The sequence below is a fragment of the Ranitomeya imitator genome, chromosome 3 (assembly GCF_032444005.1).
Source record: "Ranitomeya imitator isolate aRanImi1 chromosome 3, aRanImi1.pri, whole genome shotgun sequence".
NCBI lineage: Eukaryota > Metazoa > Chordata > Amphibia > Anura > Dendrobatidae > Ranitomeya > Ranitomeya imitator.
In genome coordinates, this window is record NC_091284.1 from 232429627 (window position 1) to 232446423 (window position 16797).

Sequence of the window (16797 nt, forward strand, 5' to 3'; positions counted from 1 at the left end):
AATGGCATCTAAATTCTCATAACGGGGCTATCCAGCTACTACACTCCAGACAGCACTGGCACCTTCCCCGCCTAGACCCAATAAGTCCTCCAAACGAATTCCCTTCGTACATTCTTTTCATCCTTTTGCATATGTCCTACACAAGTCTATCCGTAGACATTGGCATCTCCTATCGAGTGCTCACCCGGAGGTCCCTGAATTCCACGAACCTTTTCTTCCCTGCTTTAGACGGGCCCCCAACCTCAAAGACTCACTGGTGAAAGCGGATATTGGCACCAACAAATTGATACCGCGCCAACGGTTCCTACAAAATCCACGTACTGGAACCTTTCCCTGCCTCCACTGTTCCCAGTGCAATAACATACTTAAGGGCTCATCATTTCATCATCCTCACTCGGGCAAAACTTTTCTTATACCAAATGTCTTTACTTGCGATACATCATGGGCCATCTACCTAATTAAATGTCCGTGTGGCTTACTGTATGTGGGCGAAACAACGCAAGCCATCCGTAACCGAATTTCCAAACACAAATCCACTATACGTTGTCAAAATCTGCTATTACCCATTCCCTCACATTTCATTGATAAGGGCCACAGCATTTCGCAGCTCAAATTTCAGGTCATAGAGCACGTCCCCCAACTAAGACGGGGAGGGAACAGAATATCCCACCTAAAACGCAGGGAGGCCTTTTGGATCCATACTCTGGACACACTACATCCAAAGGGCCTCAATAGGGACTACGACTTGGCGGCCTTCCTATAGTCAGGTGCCCTACGGCTATGGGCCTTTTTTCATAGGGCTATGATATTTTCATTTATACCTACTCGTCCATTCCCGAGTATTTGATTCACATTATCCGTAGGTTCTATTTCTATACATTATGTAGATGTATGTATTTTAGTCCAGGGACAGCTTGGACTCTATATTTTCATCTAGGAGGTATCCATATAATGTCACCCAATGGTACATTAGACACATTGCTTTATTGTTAATCAATTTTTGTCCTTCAGGTTTATTCCAGGTTTAATTAGCTTTCCATTTAGGTCCCAGGGTTTGTAACCTTCGCTCTATTCAAATGATATACAGTACTTTTATACAGGTGTGCTTAGACTTCTGGTTCTAATTCTCTTTTTTCTATTATAGAGCCGTCTATATTGAAGTCTGTCTCTGTTACACTACTACTGCTGTCACATCTCCGCCCGGATACCGTACCACTGGACTTAACCCACCGCACATCTGCTATGCCGTATATTCCTGGAGGCACTAAATGTTTCACTTTTCAGCATGTACTTATTCTGTATTGTATTTACTATGCCGCACCACCTTACTTTGGGTCCTCCCCCTTTCCCTACCTAGTAGTTAGCGTTACATTTACACACGGAACTAATCACGCCGCTCCGGGTTCCATAGGGAAGGCTCCTGCACAGGGACACTTGTTTACCGGCGGATCATTCTCCGGCATTACACACACCGTTACCGAGGAGACGCGCTTGTTTTCCACTGACGGCGTCACTTCCGCCTATGTAGTGCGCTTCCTTATTCGTGCGAGTCACCTCTTTGGACACGCCCCTCTCCTATTTGTACGCGCGCACGCTGGGAACATTACAGACGAGCGGGGGATACCGCGTCTGACCTGGGCACATATCGTGACTATCCCACAGGTAATACCTTTCTATTTAGGTCCTAGGTACTTTTTCGTTTGGCCATCTTAGATGTTTATTCGTACATCTTTTCCCTTCCCTTAGCCTATCTGGCGCAACTCTCATGGTTATTTCAGGTACGATACCTCTCCTTTTAGCTTGGGCACTTAGTCATGGCTCATTTGACGTGACACCCCTCACCATTTTCCACATAGGCGCAGCCTTCCTCGTGCCCTGGGACTTGCTTGTTTCATACCTAGTCCCTATACTTACCCATTAGTATGGTACGTTGTAGTAATTTTTTCTATCCCTCTCTAAGTTCACATCGGTGTCAGATGTTATACTTCTCTGTCTGCATGACGTTTTGTCTATGCATGTATCCTCTTTTTGAGATCCATACGTAATTTTGGCTCAGCATCGCTATATACTAGCAGACTTCTGTATATACTTTATTTTGTTGTTTTCACTGCACTGTATTTATGTATATATTTGTTTCACCTTTGTAGTAACTGATGAAGGTCCTGTATGTTTTGGACCGAAACGTTTTAGTACTACAATAAAACCTCACCTGAGCATTAAGTTGAGTGCAAAGGTTTATCATTTTATGTACAATTGCAGATGAACCAAAAACTGTATAGAATCCCCGAAGCTCATTGCGAGGTGATTTTGAAGGAAGTGAGGAAAATGATGAGCCTAGACATCATCAATAAGTCAAAGAGTGGCGGGTCCAGCCCCACTGTCTTTGTGTGGAAGCCTGGTGGAGAGTGGGATATCTGCAACAACCACAGAAAACTAATTGTGGTGTCTAAATGTGACACGTATCCTATGCAGGTCATTGATAATCTCACAAAGAATCTAAGTTGAGCCAAGTACATCACTGTTGTGAATTCTGTTGTCGAACACCCTCCTGTGGTCGTGAATGGTACTTCGGCGAGTTCTGTCTATGGGCTCCCTCTGGTGGCTGTGAGTGAAGCTGCTGCTTCTGAGGTTCCTTACACAGGTGACCTGGTTTATCCTTTGGTTGACTGCTCTATTTAACTCCTCTCAGATCGTTACTCCATGCCAGCTGTCAATGTTTTTGCATTGGTTCAGTTCGCTCCTGGATCTCTCTGGTGACCTGCCTTCTCCTGCAGAAGCTAAGTTCCTGATAGTCATTATTTGTTCATTGTTTTCTTGTCCAGCTGGTTTTCATGATTTTGTCTTGCTAGCTGGAAGCTCTGGGATGCAGAGTGGCCCCTCTGCACCGTGAGTCGGTGCGGAGGTCTTTTTTGCACACTCTGTGTGGTCTTTTGTAGGTTTTTGTGCTGATCGCAAAGTTACCTTTCCTATCCTCTGTCTATTTAGTAAGTCTGGCCTCCCTTTGCTGAAACCTGTTTCATTTCTGTGTTTGTGACTTTCATCTTTACTCACAGTCAATATATGTGGGGGGCTTCCTTTACCTTTGGGGAATTTCTCTGAGGCAAGGTAGGCTTTATTTTCTATCTCTAGGGCTAGATGTTCTTAGGCTGTGACGAGGCGCCTAGGTCTGGTCAGGAGCACTCCACGGCTACTTTTAGTGTGTGTGATAGGATTAGGGCTTGCGGTCAGCAGAGCTCCCACATCCCAGAGCTCGTCCTGTATGAGGTTTAACTATCAGGTCATTCCGGGTGCTCCTAAACACCAGGTCATAACACATCACCACTCTGGACCAAATGAGAAGTTACTGGTAGATCCTTCTCTCAAAGTGCAAAGGAGAAGATGGCTTTTTCTACATCTGATGATTGCTTCCAGTACACCAGAATTCCATTTGCGCTGAAAGGAGCCCCAGCTACCTTCTGGAGGGCCATGAAATGAATCTTAGCTTCTCGATGATACCACGATGATATTGTGATATTCAGACCGGATTGGGGAAGTCATTTGCAGAAGGTCTAGCCCATGCTGGATATGCTATGGAGTGGGGGTTACCATAAACTCAGAGAAGTGTGCCATGGGTAAAGATAAGGAAAAATGCTTGGGCTTTATTGTTGGAAAAAGTGTAATAATGCCGCAAGTGAATGGGGAGAAGCAATCCAAAATTGTCCACAACTGGTCTCCAAGAAACAGGTTTGGGCATTCCTGGGAAGGGTGGGATACTATCAGCGGTTTATCCCAAATTACGCCATGATAGCTAAACCCCTGACTGACCTTTTTAAGGGTGTGAAGACGTTGAAGGATAATGATTGATGGATGGTCTCTTGAAGCAGAGATGTTGTTCCAAGAGTTGAAGCTCAGGGCTATGGCTCTTTAACTTTCATGTGGAACACAGACCTGGGAAGCTGCACGGTAATGCAGATGCCCTGTCTAGACTTTTCTGTTTGGTGTCTGAAGGTACCAAAACTTGCAGGTTTTGGTCAGAAGGGGGATATGTGACAAAGTCACTGGCAAAGTATTGGAGGGGAGGTATGTTTCACTAAGGGTTTTAGCTTCAGTGATGTTAAATGGAAAATGCTGCAGCACACTAAGTGCTGAAAGGAGTTAATCAGCAATGTTTAGTGCTAGGTTGATTGAACAGCTGTAGAGTGGGAGAAGTCCAGAGAATAAATACCCAGCCTTCTAGAGCAGGGGACCCCAACTCCAGTCCTCAAGGCCCACCAACAGGTCATGTTTTCAGGATTTCCTTTGCATTGCACGGGTGATACAATTATTACCTGGGCAAGACTAAGGAAATCCTGAAAACATGACATGTTGGTGGGCCTTGAGGACTGGAGTTGGGGACCCCTGTTCTAGAGCATTCAGTTTGGGAGTGGGCCTGGAGGTGCAAGGTCTAGAGCTGTGTTTTCATGTTAAGGAAAGCTAAACCTTTTATTGTTTGTTCCTGAAGCCGATTCCCGTATCAACAAGGACTGTGCCATACATTATGTTTTTGCTAATCTTGCACTGGTTTATGCATTACTTTTAATAAATCAATGAAAGATTTAAAGCGACGGTGTTCCTGTGTCTACCTCTATGTCCATCCAAGTGAACTGATCTACCACACCAGGATAATGGAGTTTTAGTAAAATAATGCAGGAGAAAGTTTTACACAGCTGTCCTGCTAGAGACACTTACCTGCCCAGGCCTCAAAACAAATGCACTAACAGGGCGCAGTGGACCCAATTAAAGATGGCTACACAGGTGGAGTAATCCTAATGAGACAGATAGCCTACAATCAGGGATTGGAAGTTTGGTACACTAGTGTCTAGTGTTGAGCGATACCTTCCGATATCGGAAAGTATCGGTATCGGATTGGATCGGCCGATATTCAAAAAATATCGGATATCGCCGATACCGATACCCGATCCCAATACAAGTCAATGGGACCAAAATATCGGAATTAAAATAAACCCTTTCTTTCCTTGTAGGTTCATTCTACATGAAGGAAAACAACTAAGAATAATTCAGGATGTATTTGGGGAGGTGGCGGAGACATTAAAGGCATAGAGGTTTAGCCCAATCAAATAGAATAGCAGGAATTTTATTTTTTTTTAAAGACATTCGGCGTTACAAAGATATTGACTATGTAATTTTTTTTTTTATTTTGTCAGATATTGATGTTTCACTATTCCACGCCCTTCCCCTTCTTTTTTTTTTTACTTTTCCCACACTTTCATCTTCATCATCATCAGCATCTTTGACATCAACTTCTTCTTCACCTTATTCATCTTCTTCTTCATCTTCTACATTTTTTTTTATTACATTATTCATATTCATTTTCTTCAACTATTATTATTCTTCCTATTCTACTTCTTCATCATATTCTCATTTGTGACAGGCATTCCCGTAGTTGTTATCTATAAAAGTTTGAAGATTACACCTTCCGTTCTGCCTGTCACAAAAGTTACATTTGTCCGCGTTCGGTTTGGCCTGCAGGATCAGGCTGTATCCAGGGGCACCACGAGGAGGAACGGACTCACCCCCATACACTGCTTAGTCTTCTTCTGCATATAATTTAGATAATATCTTTTGCTCTGATATTAAGTGTTATGCTTAATGTTCTTCTGCTCTTTGTTCTGCAGCCTCTTGTTCTTCTGCTTCTCGGTCTTCCATGTCGTCGTCTCCAGGGACGTCGTCTCCAGGGTCGTCGTCTCCGCCGTCGTCGTCTCCGCCGTCGTCGTCGTCGTCGTCATCAGGGTCTTCAGGGTCGTCATCTCCAGGGTCGTCGTCATCTCAGTGGTTGTCGTCTCTGGTGTCGTCATCTTAGGGGTGGTCTTCCGGGTCGTCGTCTTTAGGGTCTTGAAGTTGGAAATGTAGCAGAAGGTACAAGAAGGCTGAGAAAATGCCGAGAACCAGCTGATGGAACTGGAACTCGGATGGCTACCCGAAGGTCAAAGAGCCAATGGAACTACCGAGGACCAGCTGACATTACTGGAACCCGGTTACTAAGCAGGAGGTACCCGTGCTAAAAAGCACTACCAAGGACCGCCTGATGTTGGCGGAACTCGGATACCCAGAAGGAGGCACCTAAGCCAAAGGCTCTGCCCGGAACCAGCTGACGTTACTGGAACCAGGATGGGGAGCAGAAGGTACAAGAGCAAAAGACACTGCCAAGAACCAGCTGACGGTACTGGAACCCGGATGGGTAGCCGAAGGTCCAACAGCCAATGGAACTACCGAGGACCAGCTGACGTTACTGGAACCCGGTTACTAAGCAGGAGGTACCCGTGCTAAAAAGCACTACCAAGGACCACCTGACGTTGGTGGAACTCGGATACCCAGAAGGAGGCACCTAAGCCAAAGGCTCTGCCCGGAACCAGCTGACAGTACTGGAACCAGGATGGGGAGCAGAAGGTACAAGAGCAAAAGACACTGCCGAGAACCACCTGACGGTACTGGAACCTGGATGCGTTGGCCAACTGTGCAAGAGCCAATGGCACGACCGAGGACCAGCTGACGGTGCTGGAACCCAGTTACTAAGCTGTAGGTACCCGCGCTTAAAAGCACTACCAAGGACCGCCTGCCGTTGGCGGAACTTGGATACCCAGAAGGAGGTACCTAAGCCAAAGGCTCGGCCTGGAACCAGCTGACGGTGCTGGAACCAGGATGTGGACCAGAAGGTCCACAGGAGAGGAGAGAACAGCTAGGCCGCGAGGCTGCCGCAGTTACCGAACACCAACAGTCCTACAGGGGGAGCTTGGCCTACTGGCACTACAGAACCAGCCTTGATTGCCAATTCCCGCAGCCCACATAGGAAGCTCCTAAACTGGAGGCACCATGGAGTTGGCTAACCCGACCGCAACACGACGGGGCAACGCATAGGCGTCTCAGTGAGCTTGACACTACCCGGAACCAGCTGACGGTGCTGGACCCAGGCTGGGCACGAGGGAGTACCCGTGACAAAGACACTGCCGAGAACCAGCTGATGGTGCTGGAACCCGGATGCGTTGCCTATTCAAGATTGTCTTCCTAGAGCCCCAACTAGCGGTGTTGGAGCAAAGGGTAAGCAGGGGGAGCAGAGTGTAGGCCGAAGCCTGCACTGGAGGCAGCTTTGTGTCTGCGTTGCGTTTGCAGGACACGTTGCCGGCTACACAGCGGGGGAACAGCTGGCGTTGCTGAACCCCACTGACACAATGGCGGGTGTTTTTCTCTGTGCAGCCTGCACTTCCAGGCATCAACTGGCGGTGATAGAGCCCAGGGTCTGCAGGAGGAGCAGAGTGTAGGCTGAAGCCTAGTAGAACCAATTTCAAAGGTAACCTTTAACCCTCCCTCAGGTGTTACAATGTAGAAGAGCCACACCTTGTGCAGCAGTAATGCTCCACAAGTGAAAGGTTGCTCTTTAAATTTTGCTCATTGCACACGCTGAATGAAAAACGTACACAATTTTGCCCATTGTACAGTAAAACTGTATTGGAAGCGTGACTTGTCTTTTTAAGGAGACGCAGCACAGGTGTCCAAAAATAACTCCATGGTGCTGGGTGCAGCCTCCTGAGCGTTGTTATTTGCTGTACAGGAGTATGCGCTCTTGTTATCCCTTGGCCATGCCCTGTTAGCGCTGCCTGTCTTATGACCTCATTTCATGTTGGCTGGTGCGGTTAACGATGGCCATGAATCCCAGACCCACAGTGTCTTTTCATAAAGTCACAGTACGGGGCTGTGATTCGTGGCTTTGTGCAGTAAATATGTTCACCGCTCACACATGTCCTTACACCTGCTTCAGACTGTGCGGCCTCAGCTGATCCCTTATCGTATGCCAAGGCCATGAGGCCGCACAGTCTGAAGAAGGCGGAAGGAGGGGAGTGAAGACAGGCGAAGATATGCACTGCTCGTGCCCATCAATCACACCCTTGCAGTCAAAATAAGTAAGACAACGAGGGGCGTTGTGTCGGGCAGGGCGGACGCACAGGCACAGGCAGCCAACCAACGATGTCAGAAGACGGGCAGCGCTACCAATGGGGGTGCTGCGTGTCATTAAAAAGGAAAGTCACACCTCAGGGACAATATAATGGTCTCTAATGAAACACATTTTGTACGTGTTTGTTGAGTTCGACGTGGGCAAGGAGAAAAAGTCAGCCACCTTGTACAAATGCAGCATTACTGCTGTACAAGGTGGCTGTTATACATAGAAACCCCTGGGGGGGGCAGGGTCCCTTTAATTTCAGTTCAGGTGCCTGCGTGGCGTTTGCAGGACACGTTGCCGGCTACACAGCAGGGGAACAGCTGGCGGTGCTGAACCCCACTAACACATTGGCTGGTGTTTTTCTCTGTGCAGCTAGCACATCCGGGCAAAAACTGGCAGTGTTAGAGCCCAGGGTTAGCCGGAGGAGGAGAGGAGCAGAGTGTAGGCCGAAGCCTAATTGAACCAATTTCAAAGGTAACCTTTAACCCACCCTCAGGTGTTACAATGTAGAAGAGCCACACCTTGTGCAGCAGTAATGCTCCACAAGTGAAAGGTTGCTCTTTAAATTTTGCTCATTGCACACGCTGAATGAGAGACGTACACAATTTTGCCCATTATACCGTAAAACTGTATTGGAGGCGTGACTTGTCTTTTTAAGGAGACGCAGCACAGGTGTCCAAAAAAAACGCCTTGGTGCTGGGCGCAGCCTCCTGAGCGTTGTTATTTGCTGTACAGGAGTCTGCGCTCTTGTTAGCTCTTGGCCATGCCCTGTTAGCGCTGCCCGTCTTATGACCTCATTTCATGTTGGCCGGTGCGGTTAACGATGGCCATGAATCCCAGACCAGCAGTGTCTTTTCATAAAGTCACACTGCAGGGCTGGGATTCATGGCCTTGCGCAGTAAATATGTTTGCCGCTCACTCATGTCCTTACACCTGCTTCAGACTGTGCGGCCTCAGCTGATCCCTTATCGCATGCCGCTGCCATGAGGCCGCACAGTCTGAAGAAGGCGGAAGGAGGGGAGTGAAGACAGGTGAAGATATGCACTGCTCGTGCCCATCAATCACACCCTCGCATTCAAAATAAGTAAGACAACTAGGGGCGTTGTGTCGGGCAGGGCGGACGCACATGCACAGCAGCCAACCAACGTTGTCAGAAAACGGCCAGAGTTACCAAGGGGGGTGCTGCGTGTCATTAAAAAGGAAAGTCACACCTCAGGGACACTGTAATGGTCTCTAATGAGACACATTTTGTACGTGTTTGTTGAGTTCGACGTGGGCAAGGAGGAAAAGTCAGCCACCTTGTACAAGTGCAGCATTACTGCTGTACAAGGTGGCTGTTAGACATAGAAACCTCTGGGGGGGGGGCAGGGGCCCTTTAATTTCAGTTCAGGTGCCTGCGTGGCGTTTGCAGGACACGTTGCCGGCTACACAGCAGGGGAACAGCTGGCGGTGCTGAACCCCACTAACACATTGGCGGATGTTTTTCTCTGTGCAGCTAGCACATCCGGGCAAAAACTGGTGGTGTTAGAGCCCAGGGTAAGCAGTAGGAGGAGAGGAGCAGAGTGTAGGCCGAAGCCTAATTGAACCAATTTCAAAGGTAACCTTTAACCCACCCTCAGGTGTTACAATGTAGAAGAGCCACACCTTGTGCAGCAGTAATGCTCCACAAGTGAAAGGTTGCTCTTTAAATTTTGCTCATTGCACTCGCTGAATGAAAGACGTACACAATTTTGCCCTTTATACAGTAAGACTGTATTGGAGGCGTGACTTGTCTTTTTAAGGAGACGCAGCACAGGTGTCCAAAAATAACGCCTTGGTGCTGGGCGCAGCCTCCTGAGCATTGTTATTTGCTGTACAGGAGTCTGCGCTCTTCTTATCCCTTGGCCATGCGCTGTGAGCGCTGCCTGTCTTCTCACCTCATTTCATGTTGGCTGGTGCGGTTAGCGATGGCCAAGAATCCCAGACCCGCAGTGTCTTTTCATAAAGTCACACTGCAGGGCTGGGATTCATGGCCTTGCGCAGTAAATATGTTTGCCGCTCACTCATGTCCTTACACCTGCTTCAGACTGTGCGGCCTCAGCTGATCCCTTATCGCATGCCATGAGGCCGCACAGTCTGAAGAAGGCGGAAGGAGATGAGTGAAGACAGGCGAACATATGCACTGCACATGCCCATCAATCACACCCTCACAGTCAAAACATATCAGACAACGAGGGGCGTTGTGTCGGGCAGGGCGGACGCACAGGCACAGGCAGCCAACCAACGTTGTCAGAAGACAGGCAGCGTTACCAAGGGGGGTGCTGCGTGTCATTAAAAAGGAAAGTCACACCTCAGGGACACTGTAATGGTCTCTAATGAGACACATTTTGTACGTGTTTGTTGAGTTTGACGTGGGCAAGGAGAAAAAGTCAGCCACCTTGTACAAATGCAGCATTACTGCTGTAAAAGGTGGCTGTTATACATAGAAACACCTGGGGGGGGCAGGTTCCCTTTAATTTCAGTTCAGGTGCCTGCATGTTGTTTGCAGGACACGTTGCCGGCTACACAGCAGGGGAACAGCTGGCGGTGCTGAACCCCACTGACACATTGGCGGGTGTTTTTCTCTGTGCAGCTAGCACTTCTGGACAAAATGTGGCGGTGTTAGAGCCCAGGGTCAGCAGGAGGAGGAGAGGAGCAGAGTGTAGGCCGAAGCCTGGACTGGTGGCAGCTTTTGGTGTGTTGTGCCAGCGTGGCTTGTGCTGGACACATTGCCGACTACACAGCAGGGGAACAGCTGGCGTTGCGGAACCCCACTGACACAATGGCGGGTGTTTTTCTCTGTGCAGCCAGTACTTCAGGGCCCCAACTGGCGTAGTTAGAGCCCAGGGTCTGCAGGAGGAGCAGAGTGTAGGCCTAAGCCTAGTAAAACCAATTTCAAAGGTAACCTTTAGCCCCCCTCAGGTGTTGCAAAGTACAAGAGCCACAGCTTGTGCAGCATTAATGCTGCACAAGTCAAAGGTTGCTCTATGAATTTTTCTACTTGCACACGCTGAATGAAACACGTACACAATTTTGCCCATTATACAGTCAAACTGTATTCGAGGCGTGACTGACTTGCCTTTTTAAGGAGACGCAGCAGAGGTGTCAAAGTTTACACCTAGGTGGTGGGCGCAGACTCATAAGCATCGTTATTTGCTGTACAGGAGTCTGCGCTCTTGTGTTATCCCTTGGCAATGCCCTGTTAGCGCTGCCCGTCTTCTGACCTCATTTCATGTTGACCGTTGCAGTTAGCGATGCCCATGAATCCCAGACCCGCAGTGTCTTTTAAAAAACTCACACTGCGGGCCTTGGAATCATGGCCTTGTGCAGTAAATATGTTCACCGCTCGCACATGTCCTTACACCTGCTTCAGACTGGGCGGCTTCCGCTGATCCCTTATCGCATGGCGCGGCCATGAGGCCACACAGTCTGAAGAAGGCGGAAGGATATGAGTCAAGTCAGGCGAACATATGCACTGCACATGCCCATCAATCACACCCTCTCAGTCAAAATATATCAGACAATGAAGGTCATTGTGTTGGGCAGGGCGGACGCACAGGCACAGCCAGCCAACCAATGATGTCAGAAGACGCTCAGCACTACCAAGGGGGGTGCTGCGTGTCATTAAAAAGGAAAGTCACACCTCAGGGACAATGTAATGGTCTGTAATGAGACACATTTTGTAAGTGTTGCGTTCGACGTGGGCAAGGAGAAAAAGTTAGCCACCTTGTACAAATGCAGCATTACTGCTGTACAAGGTGGCTGTTATACATAGAAACACCTGGGGGAAGGGGCAGGTTCCCTTTAATTTCAGTTCAGGTGCCTGCATGGCGTTTGCAGGACACGTTGCCGGCTACACAGCAGGGGAACAGCTGGCGGTGCTGAACCCCACTGACACATTGGCTGGTGTTTTTCTCTGTGCAGCTAGCACTTCCGGGCAACAACTGGCGGTGTTAGAGCCCAGGGTCAGCAGGAGGAGGAGAGGAGCAGAGTGTAGGCCGAAGCCTGCACTGGTGGCAGCTTTAGGTCTGTTGTGCCTGCGTGGCGTTTGCAGGACACGTTGCCGGCTACACAGCAGGGGAACAGCTGGCGGTGCTGAACCCACTGACACATCACCGAGTGTTTTTTCTGTGTAGACAACACTTCCAGGTGACAACTGACAGTGTTGAAACCCAGGGCATCAAAGAGGAGCAAAGTGTAGGCCGAAGCCTGCAATGGAGGCAGGAAAATGTCTGTTATTGTGCCAGCGTGGCTTGTGCTGGACACGTTGCCGGCTACACAGCAGAGGAACAGCTGGCGTTGCTTAACCCCACTGACACATTGGCGGGTGTTTTACTCTGTGCAGCTAGCACTTCCGGGCAACAACTGGTGGTGTTAGAGCCCAGGGTCAGCAGGAGGAGGAGAGGAGCAGAGTGTAGGCCGAAGCCTGCAGTGGAGCAAGTTGAAAGGGAACCTTTAACCCCCCCCCAGGCATTTGTTGCTGAAAGAGCCATCTTGTACAGCAGTAATACTGCAAATGGAAAATGGTGGCTCTTTAAATTATGCTCCTTGCAAAAGCTGAAGTACACACTCATATAATGTGTCCCCTCACACCGTTAAACCGTCCCGGAGGTGGGACTTTCCTTTGTAATGTGACACAGCACAGCCGTCATTCCAATCCCCTTGGTGCAGTGCGCCACCTCCTCAACGTTGTTTGATTCTGTCATGGAGCCCATGTTGTAATGTTATCCCTTGGCCATGCACACTTAGCGGTGCCAGTCTTCTGATGTCATTTAGGTGTCAGGCTGGCAGTGCCTGTGTGTCCAAGCTGCCCGAGATCCAACCTCGCAGTGTCATCTAATGTAATCCCACTGCGGGCCTGGGAACCATGGGCATGCGCAGTGCATATCATCGCCTCTCACTCCCCTCCTTCCTGCTTCTTCAGACTGTGCGGCGTCACGGCCGTGGCATGCTATTAGGGATCAGCTGACGCCGCCTAGTCTGAAGAAGCATGAAGAAGGGGAGTGAGAGGCTAGTATATGCACTGCGAATGGCCATGGATACCAGGTCCACTGTGGGATCACATTAGACGACACTGCGAGGTGGGATTTCGGGCAGCGTGGACGCACAGGCGCAGCCAGGATGACAACAAATGATGTCAGAGGATGGGCAGCGCAAACTGTGCATGGCCAAGGGAGAACATAACAGCGCAGGGTCCTTGACAGAATCAAACAACGCTAAGGAGGCGGCGTACGGAGCCAAGGGGGTAGGAATGATGGCTGTGCTGCGTCACATTACAAAGGAAAGTCCCACCTCCGGGACGGTTTGACGGTGTGAGGGGACACATTACATGAGTGTGTAGTTCAGCGTTTCCAAGGAGCATAATTTAAAGAGCGACCTTTTCCTTGTGCAGTATTAGTGCTGCACAAGGTGGCTCTTTCAGTAACAAACGCCTGGGGGGGGGACAGGTTCCCTTACATTTTTGTTGTGCCAGCGTGGCGGTCGCATGACACGTTGCCGGATACACAGCTGGGGATCAGCTGACATTACTGAACCCCAATAACAGAGGAACGACTGTTGACTGTGCAGACAGCACTTCCAGGCACCAACTGGTGGTGTTAGAGCCCAGGGACAGCAGGAGGAGCAGATTGGAGGTATTGCCGCACACACAGCTGGGGATCAGCTGACGTTACTGAACCCCAATAACAGAGGAGGGACTGTTGACTGTGCAGACAGCACTTCCAGGCACCAACTGGCGGTGTTAGAGCCCAGGGACAGCAGGAGGAGCAGATTGGAGGTATTGCCGCACACACAGCTGGGGATCAGCTGACGTTACTAAACCCCAATAACAGAGGAGCGACTGTTGACTGTGCAGACAGCACTTCCAGGCACCAACTGGCGGTGTTAGAGCCCAGGGACAGCAGGAGGAGCAGATTGGAGGTATTGCCGCACACACAGCTGGGGATCAGCTGACGTTACTGATCCCCAATAACAGAGGAGCGACTGTTGACTGTGCGGACAGCACTTCCAGGCACCAACTGGCGGTGTTAGAGCCCAGGGACAGCATGAGTAGCAGAGGAACAGAGTGTAGGCTGAAGCCTGATTGGAGCAAGTTGAAAGGGAACCTTTAACCCCCCCCCCCCAAGACGTTTGTAGCTGAAAGAGCCATCTTGTGCAGCACTAAGGATGCAAAAGGAAAAGGTTTCTCTTTTAATTATGCTCCTTGCAAACACAGAAGTAAACACTTAAAATGTGTCCCCTGATACCGTAAAACCGTCCCGGAGGTGGGAATTTCCTTCATAATGGGACGCAGCACAGCTGTCATTCCTATCCCCTTGGTGCCATGCGCTGCCTCATCAGCGTTGTTTTAAGCTGTCACGGAGCCTGCGCTGTTATGTTATCCCTTGGCCATGCACACTTAGCGGTGCCCATCTTCTGACATCATTTAGGTGTCAGGCTGTCAGTGCCTGTGTGTCCACGCTGCACGAGATGTAACCTCGCAGTGTCGTCTAATGTAATCCCACTGCGGGCCTTGGATCCATGGGCATGCACAGTGCATATCCTCGACTCTCACTCCCCTCCTTCCCTCTTCTTCAGACTGTGCGGCGTCACGGCCGTGGCATGCTATTAGGGATCAGCTGACGGCGCACAGTCTGAAGAAGGCGGAGGGAGATGAACGAGAGCCTGAGGGGAAGATATGCACTGCGCATGCCCATGGATCCCAGGCCCGCAGTGTGATTCAATCAGAAGACACTGCGAGGCGGGATCTCGGGCAGCGCGGCCGCACAGGCGCAGCCAGCCTGACACCATATTATGTCAGAACACAGGCAGCGCAAATTGGGCATGGCCAAGGGATAACAGAACAGTGCAGGGTCCGGGACAGCTTAAAACAACGCTGAGGAGGCAGCGCACGGCACCAAGGGGGTAGGAATGAGAGCTGTGCTGCGTCACATTACGAAGGAAAGTCCCAGCTCCGGGACGGTATAACGGTATCAGTGAACACATTTTATAAGTGTTAAGTTCTGCGTGTGCAAGGAGCTAAACTAAAAGAGCTACCTTTTCCTTGTGCAACATTACTGCTGCACAAGGTGGCTCTTTCAGTAACAAATCCCGGGGGGGGGGGGGACAGGTTCCCTTACATTTAGGTTGTTGTGCCAGCGTGGCGGTCGCAGGACACATTGCCGGCTACACAGCTGGGGATCAGCTGACGTTACTGAAACCCAATAACACTGGGTCGTATGTTTTTACTGTGCAGCCTGCACTTCTGAGCCGCAACTGGCGGTGTTGGAGCCCAGGAATAGCAGTTCAGGTGGTAGAAAGATGAACACATCAGGAGACCTGGATGACACCCAATTACTTAGTCAGGCAGAGGAGTGGCAAATTCCTGCGAGATCCAGGCCTGGTTCATTTTCAGTAAAGTAAGCCGGTCAACGTTATCGTAGGATAGTCGCATGCGACGGTCTGTTAGTACACCACCTGCGGCACTAAAGACACGTTCCGATAAGACACTAGCCGCAGGGCAAGCCAGCACCTCCAATGCATACTGGCTTAGCTCTGGCCATGTATCCAGCTTAGAGACCCAAAACTTGAACGGGGAAGAGCCGTCTGGGAGTACAGTAAGAGGGCAAGACATGTAGTCTGTCACCATCTGACGGAACCGTTGCCTCCTGCTGACTGGAGCCACCGGTGATGGTGTAGACATTTGGGGCGGGCACACAAAAGTTTGCTACAGTTGTGCCATACTGGTCTTGCCTTGGCCAGAGGCACTGCTTCTGCTCCCTCTTTGTGCAGAGCCTCCTCCACTGCCTCGACGCACTGAGCTGCTTTGTAAAGCACTAGCAGCACTCCTCTCAGTTGGACTGGAGAAGATGATGGAATTCACCAGTGTGTTGTGGTACTCCCGCATTTTATGCTCCCGGGTCAACGCTGGGATGAGGTTTTGGACGTTGTCCCGGTAGCGAGGATCGAGGAGGGTGAACACCCAATAATCAGGCATGTTGAGAATGTGGTCAATGCGGTGGTCGTTTCTCAGGCACTGCAGCATGAAATCAACCATGTGCTGCAGACTGCCAACTGGCCCAGAAACGCTGTCCCCTGCTTGAGACATGATCTCTGCCCGCTCGTCATCACCCCACCCTCGCTGTACACACTGACCACTGGACAAATGTGTAACTCCCTCCTCTGGACAGAGCTCTTCCTCCTCCATTGACTCCTCCTCATCCTCCTCACAGTGACATCTTCTGCACTTGCCATCCGTGTGGAATAATCGAAAGGACGCAAAACCTGGCAGACGTCCTTCATAGTGGCCCACTCTGTGGTTGTGAAGTCTGATCGGCGCTGACTGCGACTTCTTTGCGCCTGATGCAGCTGGTACTCCATTACTGCTTGCTGCTGCTCACACAACCGCTCCAACATATGTAACGTGGAATTCCACCTGGTAGGTAGGTCACATATGATGCAGTGTTCCGGAAGGCGGAATCGGCGCTGCAAAGCAGCAATGCGGGATCTTGCCAAGCTGGAACGCCGCAAGTGAGCACACTCTAGGCGGACCTTGTGCAGCAGTGCATCAAGATCCGGATAGTCCCTCAGAGAACTCTGCACAACCAAATTGAGCACATGTGCCAGACATGGGATGTGAGTGAGGTTGCCAATGGCCAAAGCTGCCACCAGATTTCGGCCATTGTCACACACTACCATGCCTGGCTGGAGATTCGCTGGCACAAACCACACATCGCTCTCCTGCTTGATGGCATTCCAGAGCTCCTGCGCTGTGTGGATTCGATTCCCCAAAGAAACTAGTTTCAAGACGGCCTGTTGACGTTTGGCCA